This window comes from Camellia sinensis, chromosome 14 (assembly GCF_055761805.1).
Source record: "Camellia sinensis isolate YWXY chromosome 14, ASM5576180v1, whole genome shotgun sequence".
NCBI lineage: Eukaryota > Viridiplantae > Streptophyta > Magnoliopsida > Ericales > Theaceae > Camellia > Camellia sinensis.
In genome coordinates this window covers 80376888-80389526 of record NC_138974.1, presented here as the reverse complement: position 1 = coordinate 80389526, position 12639 = coordinate 80376888, and the positions used below count along the sequence as shown (strand labels likewise).

Below are 12639 nucleotides of genomic sequence, written 5' to 3'. Positions count from 1 at the left end.
AAAGAACATACAACAATTGATCAATACAAAAAATAGGGCTTTATTGAAAATAACGCTTCAAGTGCTCGGCGTTCCACGGATGGGGGAGATCTCGACCTTCCATGTCCTGAAGTCGGTAGTGCCCGGACGAGGTCTGGCCTTAACAATGTAAGGTCCCTCCTACTTGGCTACCAGCTTGCCTTCAGTCGGATTTTTGGTGGCAAGAGTTGCTTCGCGTAACACAAGGTCCCCCACGGCGAATTCCCTCGGTCGGACTTTGCAGTTGTAGTGCGTTCTCATTTTCTGTTGATATGAGGCCCGCCTGACAGCAGTGGTCTCTCGGAGTTCTTCAATTAGGTCCAAATTTGCTCGACACAGTTTTTCAGTTAGTTTTGGATTTGGGTGTTGAACCTTCGGGATAGGCAGACCGATTTCCACTAGGATGACCGTCTCAGTGCCGTATGTTAAGTGAAAGGGGGTCTCTCCAGTGGGGGTTCGGGCGGTAGTGCGGCAGGCCCAGAGTACGTTTGGTAATTCCTCAGCCTAGAGTCCCTTAGCAACTTCTAGTTTAGTTTTAATGATCTTCAGAAGAGAACGGTTGGTAACCTCAACTTGGCCATTGGCTTGGGGATGACCTGGGGATGAGAAACATGGTTGGATTTGAAGTTCTGCATAGAATTTCCTGAACTTGGCATTGTCAAATTGTTTGCTGTTGTCGGAGATGATGGCTTGAGGGATACCAAATCAGCACACGATCGACTACCAGATGAATCTGGTTGTGTTCCGCTAGGTAATTGTGGCAAGGGGATCCGCCTCCACCCATTTAGTGAAGTAATCAATGGTGACGATTGCGAATTTGGTTAGGCTGCGGCCGGTAGGCAATGGGCCAACTAAGTCGATCCCCCATTTGGCGAATGGGTAAGGACTGCAGAGTGTGATCAGTTCTATAGGAGGAGCATGAAGGATGTTGGCAAAGCATTGGCACTTATCACATTTAAGTACGAATTCAGTGGCATCTTGATTGAGAGTAGGCCAGAAGTAACCGGTGCGAAGTATTTTGTGGGCTAGTGACCTGGCACCTGAATGATTGCCACATATACCCTCATGGACTTCCTTCATCGCGTAGGCCGCTTGAGCAGGATTGAGGCATAGCAGGTATGGACGTGAAAAGCCACGTTTGTACAAGAGGCCGCTGATGAGAATGTAATTGGATGACTGGGCCCTGACCTTGGCGGCCTGGTGCTTGTCGGCGGGCAGTTCCCTATTTGTCAAAAATAGCAGGATATCTACCGCCCATGGAATAGGTTCATTTTGGAGGAAATAGACTTGCTGCTGTGGTGGGGAAATGGCCGAGTGGGCCAGGTATTCGAGGCGATGCCATGGCTAAGATTTGACTGGTCGGCAGAAGCTAACTGAGCCATTTCATTTGCCTTGAAGTTTTCAGTCTGAGGGATGTGCTTGATGTGAAAATTATTGAAGAGACGAGCAAGGGGGAGTGCAATATCCCTGTAAGCCCGCACTGTGTCTTCCTTGACATCGAATTCCCTTGTGATTTGTCCGACAATGAGCTGGGAGTCGTTGAACACTTGGGTATGGGTGACACCAATGTCTCTGGTGAGGCGGAGACCTGCGATCAATGCCTCATATTTAGCCTCATTATTGCTTGCGTCGAACAAAAAACGGAGAGCACACTTGAAATAGCCACCCTCGGGAGCGGTGAGGATGAGACCAGCCCCACTGCCTTCTTTGCGGGATGATCCGTCGACGTTGAGGGTCCAAGAGTGGGGGTCTTCTGCCTCAGTGTGGGATTGCGGGAGCGGGGGAGCCGTGATTGGAGTGGGATTGGTGAATTCTAGGATAAAATCGGCAACAGCCTGCCCTTTGATCGTCGTTCGAGGTCGGTAGGAGATGTCAAATTGGCTGAGCTCAACCGACCATTGCATAAGTCTGCCAGACAGCTCTGGTTATTGCATTATCTTCTTCAAAGGTTGGTCAGTGAGGACCACAATGGAGTGGGCTTGGAAGTAAGGACGGAGTCGTCTTGAGACAGTGACTAGGGCTAAGGACATTTTTTTTCTAGCAATGGGTAGTTCTGTTCTGCGCCTCTGAGAGCCTGACTAATGTAATAAACCGGCCACTGTACTGAACCGTCCTCCCTGATGAGGGCCGCATTGACTGCGGTGCTCAATACGGCTAAATAGAGAAAAAGAGGCTCACCCGTGAGCGCCTGGGAGAGTAAGAGAGGGTTGGCCATGCACTGCTTCAATTGTTGGAAAGCCTCTTCAAACTCGGTCGTCCACTCAAAAGTTTGCTGAAAAACTTTGAAGAAGAGGAGGCATTTGTCTGTTCCGCGGGAAATGAAACGGTTGAGGGCGGCGACTCTACCAGTAAGCCTCTGAACCTTCTTAACCGTTCTGGGTGACTGCATTTCTATCAAGGCCTTAATCTTTTCGGGGTTCGCTTCGATGCCCTGCTGACTGACCATGAAACCTAAGAATTTCCCAGATCCTACGCCGAAGGCGCATTTCTCCGGATTGAGCTTCATTTGATACTTTCGTAGGGTGTCGAAGGTCTCTCGCAGGTTGGCCAGATGATTAGTGGAGAGTTTACTCTTAACTAGCATGTCATCGACATATACTTCCATGTTCCGGCCTATCTGATGATGAAAGACGGCGTTGACTAACTGTTGGTAAGTGGCTCCGGCATTTTTCAACCCAAATGGCATGACACGTTAATGGTAGGTTCCCTGGTCGGTGATGAATGAGGTGTGTTCCTGGTCAGACGGGTGCATCAAAATTTGGTTGTACCCAGAGAAGGCATCCATGAAGCTGAGCATTTGATGAGCTGCCATGGCGTCAACAAGCAGATCTATGTGAGGAAGGGAATAACTGTCTTTGGGGCAAGCTCGGTTAAGATCGGAGTAGTCGACACAGAGTCGCCATTTGCCGTTGTTTTGATGGACCAGGACCACGTTTGACGGCCATCTGAGGTAGTCCACGTTTGTGATAAACTATGCCTCAAGGAGCTTATCTACTTCAGAAGCAATAAGAGTATTGCGCTCCGGGTGAAAGATGCTCTGCTTCTGGCGGAAGGATCAGAAATGGGGCTCAATGCTGAGACGATGGGTGATGAAGGAGGGGTCAATACCTGGCATGTCAGAGTGGGTCCAGGCAAATACATCGTTGTGCTCAATCAGGAGGGCCGTAAGGTCGGCCTTGCCTGGGAGGATAGTTGGCTGCCGATCTTGGCAGTTTTTGTCGGGTTGGTGGGATCGATGAGGACCTCGACAAGCTCTTCCACTGGTTCCCCTCTGACCAACTCATCTTCGTCTCTGACGTCAAGCCCTTCAATGATCATGGCCTCCTTTAGCTGGACCTCTTTAAGTGAAGCGACATAACATTCTCTGGCCATAGTCTGCTCTCCCCTCACCGTGCCGACCCCAAGGTCGGTGGGGAATTTGACGGCAAGATGGAAAGTGGATGTGATAGCTTGGAAATCATTTAGGGCTGTGCGGCCGAGGATGATGTTGTAAGCAGAGGGACAGTCAACGACAAGGAAGGCGAGCAACTTTGTGGTCTACCGCGGGTATTCTTTGATTGTGATGGGAAGATCGATGGAGCTGATGGAGGTCACCCAATCGCCAGTAAAACCGACCAATGGGGTTTGAAGAGGGGACAGACTTTCTTCCCCGACCTTGAGCTGGCGAAAGGCATTTAGGAAGATGATGTCTGAAAAACTGCCGTTGTCAACGAGAACCCGTCTAACTTTGTAATTGGAGAGGAGGGCAAAGATGACGAGGGGGTCGTCATGGGGGTAACGGATGCCTGTGCAGTCGGCCTCCGTAAAGGTGATAGGCTCTATCCACTGCTTGGGCTGTTTGGAAGGACGGTCTAATGTGGCAACTTCTTTATCCGAGCCCTGTTTTATTTTTCTGAGTTCTGCCCGCTGAGCCGAGTGGGATGGTCCTCCACAAGCAAGCCCGCCGGCAATAACTCTGATCTCTCTAACATGGGGGGCGTGGTTAACTTGTGCCTGGGGTTGTTGTGGAGGGCGATCATGACCTTGGTTAGGTTATGCAGGTTGTCGAGGAGGGATGTGACGGCGGTTGTTTTTGATGGGTTCAGTCCTTTGCCTCTGCTGAGGACGGGCTTCCGTGAACCGATTGAGATGTCCTTGACGCATCAAGCCCTCGACCTGGTCTTTGAGGTTAACACACTCCTCTGTATTATGGCTGTGGTCCTGATGAAAGTGGCAGTATTTAGACTGGTATCGCCGGTTGGAAGGAGACCGTGACGGTTGGGGCCATTTTAGGTGATAATCTTGTTGAATCTGGTTCAAGACTTGTTCCATGGGGGAGTTAAGGAGGGTGTATCGTTTGAACCGACCGGGCGATTGGGTTGACGCCGACCGGTCGGCTCGGGGTGGTCGGTCGATATACTGAGGTGTTTAGTGAGTGTACTGGGTGTTTCTGGTTTCTGAGTCTTTTCTCTTCTCTCTGGGGGTTGGGTTTTTGGCCATAGGATCTTATCGGGCGGCTAGGGAATCTTCGGCGTTCATGTATTTTTGGGCTTTGGAAAATAGGGTTGCCATGGAGGTCGGGGGGTTTCTGGAGAGAGAGAAAAGGAAATCAGATGATCGTAGACCGGCCATGAAAGCCGTGAGAATGACCTTGTCATCATTTTCTACCACTTACAAGGCCTCGGTGTTGAAGCGGGTGACGAAGCTGAGTAGTGACTCTCCCTCCGTCTGACGGATGTTAAGGAGTTGAGTTGCCGGACACCGTTGGCGCTGGGCACCAATGAAGTGGCTGAGGAAGGAGTCACTCAGGTGCTGAAAGGTAGAGACAGAGTCCGTCAGTAGCTGACTAAACCACAGTCGGGCTGACTCAGTAAGTGTTACAGGGAAAGCCCAACACATGATCTCATCAGGGAATGCATGGAGAATCATGAGGGTCCTGTAGGTCTCTAAGTGATCGACTGGGTCCGTTGTACCATCAAAAGAGTCAATCGATGGCATTTTAAACTTAGGAGGTAGAGGTTTGTCCTTGATGGAGGCAACGAATGATGAGTTGGTTGTGATAAATGGTTTATGCTGTATGTTCTGCATGACTCCTTGAAGCTGGAGCTTCATGGCTCGGAGTTCCGCGTCCCAGAGTAGAACGTGGTCACCACCGAAATGCAGTGGGGGCTGGACACTACTGGCCTCTCCCTTGGCTGTGGGTGCCTGGATCGATAGAGGTGGGACCCGGGGTGGCGGGTTTATATCTGGGGAAGGGGGTTGCAAGCCTTCCAAGTTGGGTGGATGGGGCTGCTGGATAATATGGCTCGGGGCTCGTTCTTGGTTGGGTGGGATATCTAGAGGTGGTGGAGGGGGCACAGGAAGGTTTCTTTAGAGTAAAGCATTAATCAGGGCTTGGTTTTGCTCGACCAGACGGTTAATGCTGTTGGTGAGCTCGGTAAAATACTGCGGTGGGTTGTTTGGATTGGGAGGGTCGGCTTGGTGGTCGACAAGATTGTGGTGAGAAGTCATGGATCTAGTCGTGACCATCTACCTTGGTGGGTGGCAGGAAAGGGTTATTAGGGAAGGGTTTTCGGAGACCATGAGCACAACTGGCGCGCGGAGCAAAAAATTATTCCCACAGACGGCGCCAACTGATTATACAGCGTGTTCCAGATGGAATGGGTCGGACTAATCCACGCTTCCCAAACTGGAGCCTGAGGTACCAAGCCACGGAGAGACTTGCACAAGAGTTCAACGGGAAACTGGGAGTCCCCTAGCGAACCTTCCGACGAGCAAGTTAGAGGGGGTGTTTGGGAAGAAAAAAAATAGCCAAATTTAGGCTAAAAATCACAAAAAGATAAAATAGGCTAAAATAGCTAATAAGACAAAATATCACATCAAACCCATAATCATTTCACTTTTTCTCTCACAAACATCATATCCAACCACAAAAAAATCCAATCATCTTCCCAAACACAAAAATTTTAGCCTACTTAAAATAGCCAAAAACTAAAATAGCCTACTAAAATAGCCATTTCCCAAACGAGGCCAGAAAGAGAAATGGAGTGTAGAGATAGATTAGTGATAGAAAGCTTAACCTTTTTCTTGTCTTCAACGTCTGCTTATATCTTCTGATAATCATTCCGTTGTCCCTTCCGACCTGTCATCTTGGCCTAAAGTCTATGCTCTAGCTTGCCTTGTTCATGGTGAGGCCGTTCTGTCTCGACGGGGAGGGGTTATCACAATAAATACTGTAAGGGACTTCATTAATGGCTGATGTGCAGTGCAATAACTTTGCAGGATCTTTGTCAGCTTATGTGGCTTGTCCTTCTCTTGCCACGTGTTTAGATGTCATTGGTCCTTAATGTCATGTTGAGCTCCAGCACATTGGGCTTTAGTATTTGAATTATGTATTAGGCCCTAAGTGAAGGGTTATATCCTTTGTGGGCTTACCCGTGTTAGGAGTAAAGTTACCTAAGATGTTATTCGCTATGTCGCGAAAGCGAAGGAATCGGTGACCATAGTGAGCATAGTGGTCGAGAACCAAAGAGATCAAATGGTAGGAGTAGAAGGAGACGAGTGCTTCAATGACTAGACAAATCACTCCCCACTCCCATCCAAGGGACACAAATGCAAAAGGCAGACTCAACGAACGACGATGGTGCTACAATCGTTGTTGTCAAGTGGTAACTACTGTGCAACCATGTCCCTGCATGCACAAAATCTTATTTATTTACCACTAAAAAAAGTTACTTAACAAGTGAAATCATTATATTAATCAACTTTAATGACAACCTAGTTCTCATATTGTTAAAATATTTAACAAAAAATTAGTTGGTAATGAGTTGATAGACCTTTGCATTATATTAATCAAGTATGAACAACTTAAATTGGTGATATAGGTTTAAGTCTAAAATCATCTCTAACGCTTCATCAATTTTATTTTTATTTTTTTTATTAAATTTGAGTAAAAATTTTATGAAAAGTTTGATATGATATGATGCACTCCAACAGTCTTCATCAATTTTATCGATTGTCCAATGAAGAGTAAATTTTCATCCCAAAACCTGGTTGTCCGAGAGGTTGTCCACCCGGTTATCCATCAACGATAACTTATGAAATTTGATGAAAGGTTAAACACTTTCATGATCTGATGAAAAATATACTATTTCTTTCATTTGATATCAGTCTGATGAAACGGTTGGAACACTATTTTCATCAATTTTTTTTTATCAAATTTGAATTTGATGAAGGATTTGATACAACATTAGAGATGGCCTAACAACTCCTATCAAATATTTGAGTCTTATATTGGATCAATCCTTCGGTTACAGTTTTTTTACTTTTCTTTTTTAATAATTTTTTAACCATCCAATAAAAGGAAAAAAAAAAATTATATTAAATTTTTTCACCATCCAACAAAAGCAATGCTAGATATCTCAAAAAAATTATTAAATATTTTACACAATACTTATATAGATATGAAACCATATCACATGAGACCTACACCTAGATAGATATTTTGTTAAATATTTAATAATACATTTAGCATTTTTGCTTTTCATTTAATGGTGCGTCTTCCCCTGCACATCATTAGCATTGGGTATGTGACAATTTAATTGGAATAAGATGCTTGTGTAATAATTTATTTATTTTTTTAAATAATCTTGATGTATTCCATTAGTACTTATTTATTTATTGTTAATAAATTCTTTTTTTTTATTAAAAAAAGAAAAATGGAAAAAAAAAAGTAAACGAAGTGCTCATGATCCAACCAAGTAAAAGCTTAAGTACAAAAGGTTAGAACAAATATTGTGACAACGGTGACACATTAGTTGATAAGATCGACTAAATAAAATGATGTGAAATTGATTTTTTCTTTTATTGAACTACCTGAGTGATTTATATATATATATATATATATATATATATATATTTTTATTAGTCTATGATTTGAGAGATTTCTATTCAATTTTATTATTTAAAAAAAAAATTGTTTGTTAATGTATCAACTCAAAACTGAAGGCTAGGTATACTTGCAACAGATTGGTGCTACTTGGTAGTCAAATTTGATGAATTTTATGGGTATTAAGAGATGGGAATGACTTCCCTCCGGTCCATGATTGGACTCGAGAGTACTGTTAGGCTCGTGGAGATCTATTACGGGTCTCATTTCGATAATTCAAACCGTTTAATATGTACAGCTCGTTGAGTACCATAAATATGTAAACAATCACATTGATTGGACAACGATAGCTATGTGATTAAATCAGTTTTGTATGAAACAAAATGAATGGTGAAAAATAAACAGCTTACAAAAATCTGATTTGATCACATAGTTATCGATATCCGATCAACGTGATTTTTTTACATGCATATAGTACTCGACGAGTTCTACACATTACTGTTTGAATTATCGAAACGAGACCTGTAGTAAGCCCTCACGGGTCTAACAGTACTCTCCAATCTGATCATAAATCGGAAGGAAGCTATTCCCGAAAAGGATTATCATACATCCGTTTTCTAATTATTGTTTTTTTATTGGGATGAGTGACATATATTGACTAATATATGATTAGTTAAATAATATGGGATGATATTGATTTTATGTCATACGTAACTGACTGAGTGATTTATATTCGATTTTTTTCTTTAAAAAAAAAAGTTTATTAGTTCAATGATCTTGGTGATTTATTCAATTTTTTCTAATTTTATTTATTAGTCAATGATACAGGCAGAACTTAAGCCTGGGAGCAACTGGACTGTTTGGTATAGATTCTTAGAGGTAACTATAACTTATTTTAATTTTAAAATATGTGTCAGACTGTTTGATGCAGCTTTTATTTATAATTTGTTAGGCAGAAATAGCTTAAATAATTAAAAAAAAACTGATTATTTTGAAGCTAGAGCATGTGTGCTTTTAATTTCTACATTCTACTTATCAGATTTTAGCTTTAAAAAAATTCTGCCAAATGTACATGTTGTTTTCCCTTCTTTTTTAGTTTTATTTTATACCAACTCGTATTTTCTTACTACTAGAAAAAATATTCTATAAATGAAATATGTGAATCAGATTTTTCTTACTACTAGAAAAAATTGAATCTCCATTGTAAACTTATTTTAATATTTTGTTTGAATAACTTTTACGATGAAATAAATGTTTTTGCACATAAACAACAATACTGTGACAAGTAAGTGAATTGCTGATGGGGGTTCATTTGCATTATTTAATTATATATTTAAATAATTTTTTCAATCGGTTGATCCTCTTCATGAAATTCTCTATTTCACTTTTGAGAAAGTGACATCTCATTTTTTTAAAAATCAATCCACTAGAGATATATGTGTTGTCTCAGCTCAACGTAATTTTTATTGATTAAAATTGTAAAACTAATTAGTTTATTTTGATTTTTAAAAGACGAAACAAGATAAGTATCACGATATATATATATATATATATATATTTTGTAAAAGTCAGTTGTTGACAAAAATACTATGGAGTATAAAAATGTAACAATAATAATTCCTCGAGTGATGATTGAGACCTTTACAAGATTCTTACAAATTTGGACCATTCATGATGTGGACTCCACAAATAAATGAGTGGGCTCTACACATATATGAAGGGTTAGAATCACTTTGGGAGTGTGAGTGTCATCCCCAAAAAGGGTCCCAAACATTTCCCTAATTCCTCTTACAATAATGGAAGATTGACCAATAAATTTCGTATTTTGGACTTATGATCCATATATAGTTTCATATTTTTTCTTGTGATCCATTTAGTTCTTTTGGATGTGTAATGACTCATTTGCCTCCCATATTAGAGTGTCACATTTGGAAAAAGTACACTATAGAATTTTTTAGTGTCATATCATACTCATGATGTAAGAATGTCACATTTAAAAACAGTCGTGATAGAGGCCTCGAATTCGAGGCCTCGAATTTGGCTCGAATCCCAGCAGCCCCCAAAACAACGTCGTTTTGGGGGTGTTTTTGGTTTTTTTTTTTCTTTTCTTCTTCCTCGTTCGAACAGAACCAGAGGGAAGGGGAGGGGAGAGGAAGAAGAGAGAGAGGGGGAGGGGAGGGGAAGAAGAGAGAGAGGAAGAGAGAAGAAGAGGGAGCCGCCGGTGGGCCGGACTGGAGGGGGCCATAATCACCGGGGGAGGAGGAGGAGGAGGCGGAGGCGAGCCGAAGGCGGAGGCGGAGGCGACGGCAGTGCAGCTGCTGCGACGAGCTGGATCGGGCGACGATCGAACAGCTGGCGAGCTCGACGAGCTGCGACGGTGAGTCTTCGGCGAATCCAGACCCCCTCCCCTCCCCTTCCTCTCTCTCTTCTTCCCCTCCCCTCCCCTCCCCTCTGGTTCTGCAAAGAAGAAGAAGAAAAAAAAAAAAAATGATTTCGAGGCAAATTCGAGCCTCAAATTCGAGGCCTGAATCATTAATCATTTAAAAAAGTACACTAAATAGTTTTTAATTTTTTTAGAGTGTCACATCATACCTGCCACGTTGGAATGTCACATGTCGCGTTTGAAAAAAGTATACTGAGGAGTTTTTAATTTTTTTTAGTGTCACATCATACCCGTCACGTTGTCTCATTTGAGAAAAGTATACTAAGGAGTTTTTATTTTTTTTTGAACTGTCACATCATATCTGTCACGTTGTCACATTAGGAAAAAAATACATTAAAGAATTTTTATTTTTTTAAATATCACATCATACTCGCTACATTGTCACATTTAGGAAAAGTACACTAATTTTTAATTTTTTTGGAGGGTCACATTGTTAGAGTGTCACATTAATACCTGTCACATTAGAATATTATAGCATACCTATCATATTAATAAAATGGTATAGTTGTCTACCAAAACACTACTAAAATCAAAAATAGGATCACACGGAGAGAAACTTTCCATTAATAGGACTTAACAGATCAATAGAAAAAAACTCGGGACTAATTGAAGTACTTGTTTGTGAGATGAAATTTATTGGTAAATATCCCGACATAATCCTTGCTGTGGTAGTCTAAAAATGATTTATAATTAATGAGCATTGTTATTCAAGATAAAAATTATACTCATTTTTCATGATATGACAATCAATTAAGATATTAAAAATAATATTCTCTTTCATATCTTCTCTAATCGTCAAATAATTATATCACTTACACATCATTGAATCTATAAAATGGGTCTAATAAATAGACTTGTATATTAGTTTCCATAATTAATTGAGAAGTTTAGCCGAGAATCTCGCTTTTTTATTTCAAGAATTATTGCATAGAATCATGTTCCCTGAAGAATAAGTATTATGGTAGCAAAATCATATGATTGTCATAGCTGAAGGAACACATCTTAACAAAGTGAGCACATGCATGAAGCAAAGCAATGCAAGTCTTCTACCAGAAGAAAAACAAAAACCCCAAAATCGCCTACGTAAGACAAAGCTTTTTCTTTTTTTCTTTTATAGCAAAAATAATTTATGGATAAATTTGGTATTACAAACACAAATACAAATATTAATTAATAAAGAAAAACACAAGGAAGGTGCAAAAAGTATTATAGCAAAACCAGCCCATTCCAACTATGTTGACATAGAAAAACAAGCAAAATGATATGCAAGCATCATCCAAAAACAAGCCATGCTTAACGCCAAAGATAAAACTCCAGATATGGGGGGCTACCCGCCAACCTGAAATAGTACTTGGAATCTAAGACCTCCTAATAATTTAACTAGGGACTAGTACCATTCGAACTAACTCTCTGTATTGTGTTGGAAATTAATGTCTAGAATTTGGTTGAAGTATATATATTCATCACCTGGGCTAGGAAGTTGCTGGCTTTGAGCTCCAAAATCTAGTATATATGCATGCATATGTAAAAACAGAGGAGAGGAGAGAGAGAGAGAGAGAGAGGCCTAGGGAGGCGGTGATGATGATTATTTTTTATTCGGCAAAATAAAATTATATTGATGAATTAAATGGTACATGAAGTACAATAAAACTACATCAAGAAATGAGGACTAGGGCGACAAAATTAGCATATGAACCAAACCAATCAAATGCGAATCCTAGACCAAGCCAAACAAGGTTGTCAAGACAAGGGGGATGATGTGATAAATAATACATAAAGAAATAAATAAACATACGAAAATTAGCATCATGACTTAATTAGAAGTCATCATCACATTTGGATTTAAGAACAAAAAGAGCACCAGCATCAAGTTCCTTCTGGTGGGATGGTGGAGGATCAGGATGAACACTATTACAATCTTCCTCTCCTCCTTCATCCACAGCTATGGAGCTCCTATAGAGGGTACCCATCTCTGTGTGTGTGTGTGTGTGTGTGTGTGTGTGTGTGTGTGTGTGAAGGGATGTAAAAAAGGAGAATGGAAGAGAACAATGATATATAGGGGTCCAAGCTAGGGAGTGTCTTTGGATTTTGAAAAACATGTATATAGTATTGTGCATAGGATCTATTTGGGGGGGGGGGGCAATTGCACCTTCAAAATTTGAAAAAATATCATATATTATATTAAAAGATTTAAAGTTGTGGTTAATATAAAATAATCAAGAGTACTGTTTTTGGGTTTACAATGTCTGGAGTGTGGTTGGACTTTGAGGGTTCTTGCTTTTTGTTTTTAAGTTAAGTGTTTCTTAACTAT

The 12639-nt window shown here is 41.3% G+C and overlaps 1 pseudogene; it reads right to left on the bottom strand.

The window, feature by feature from the left end:
- The window catches only part of LOC114281050 (GABA transporter 1-like), a 72451-nt pseudogene extending 60144 nt beyond the window's left edge, over positions 1–12307 (bottom strand).
- Between the last annotated feature and the right edge of the window lie 332 nt (positions 12308–12639).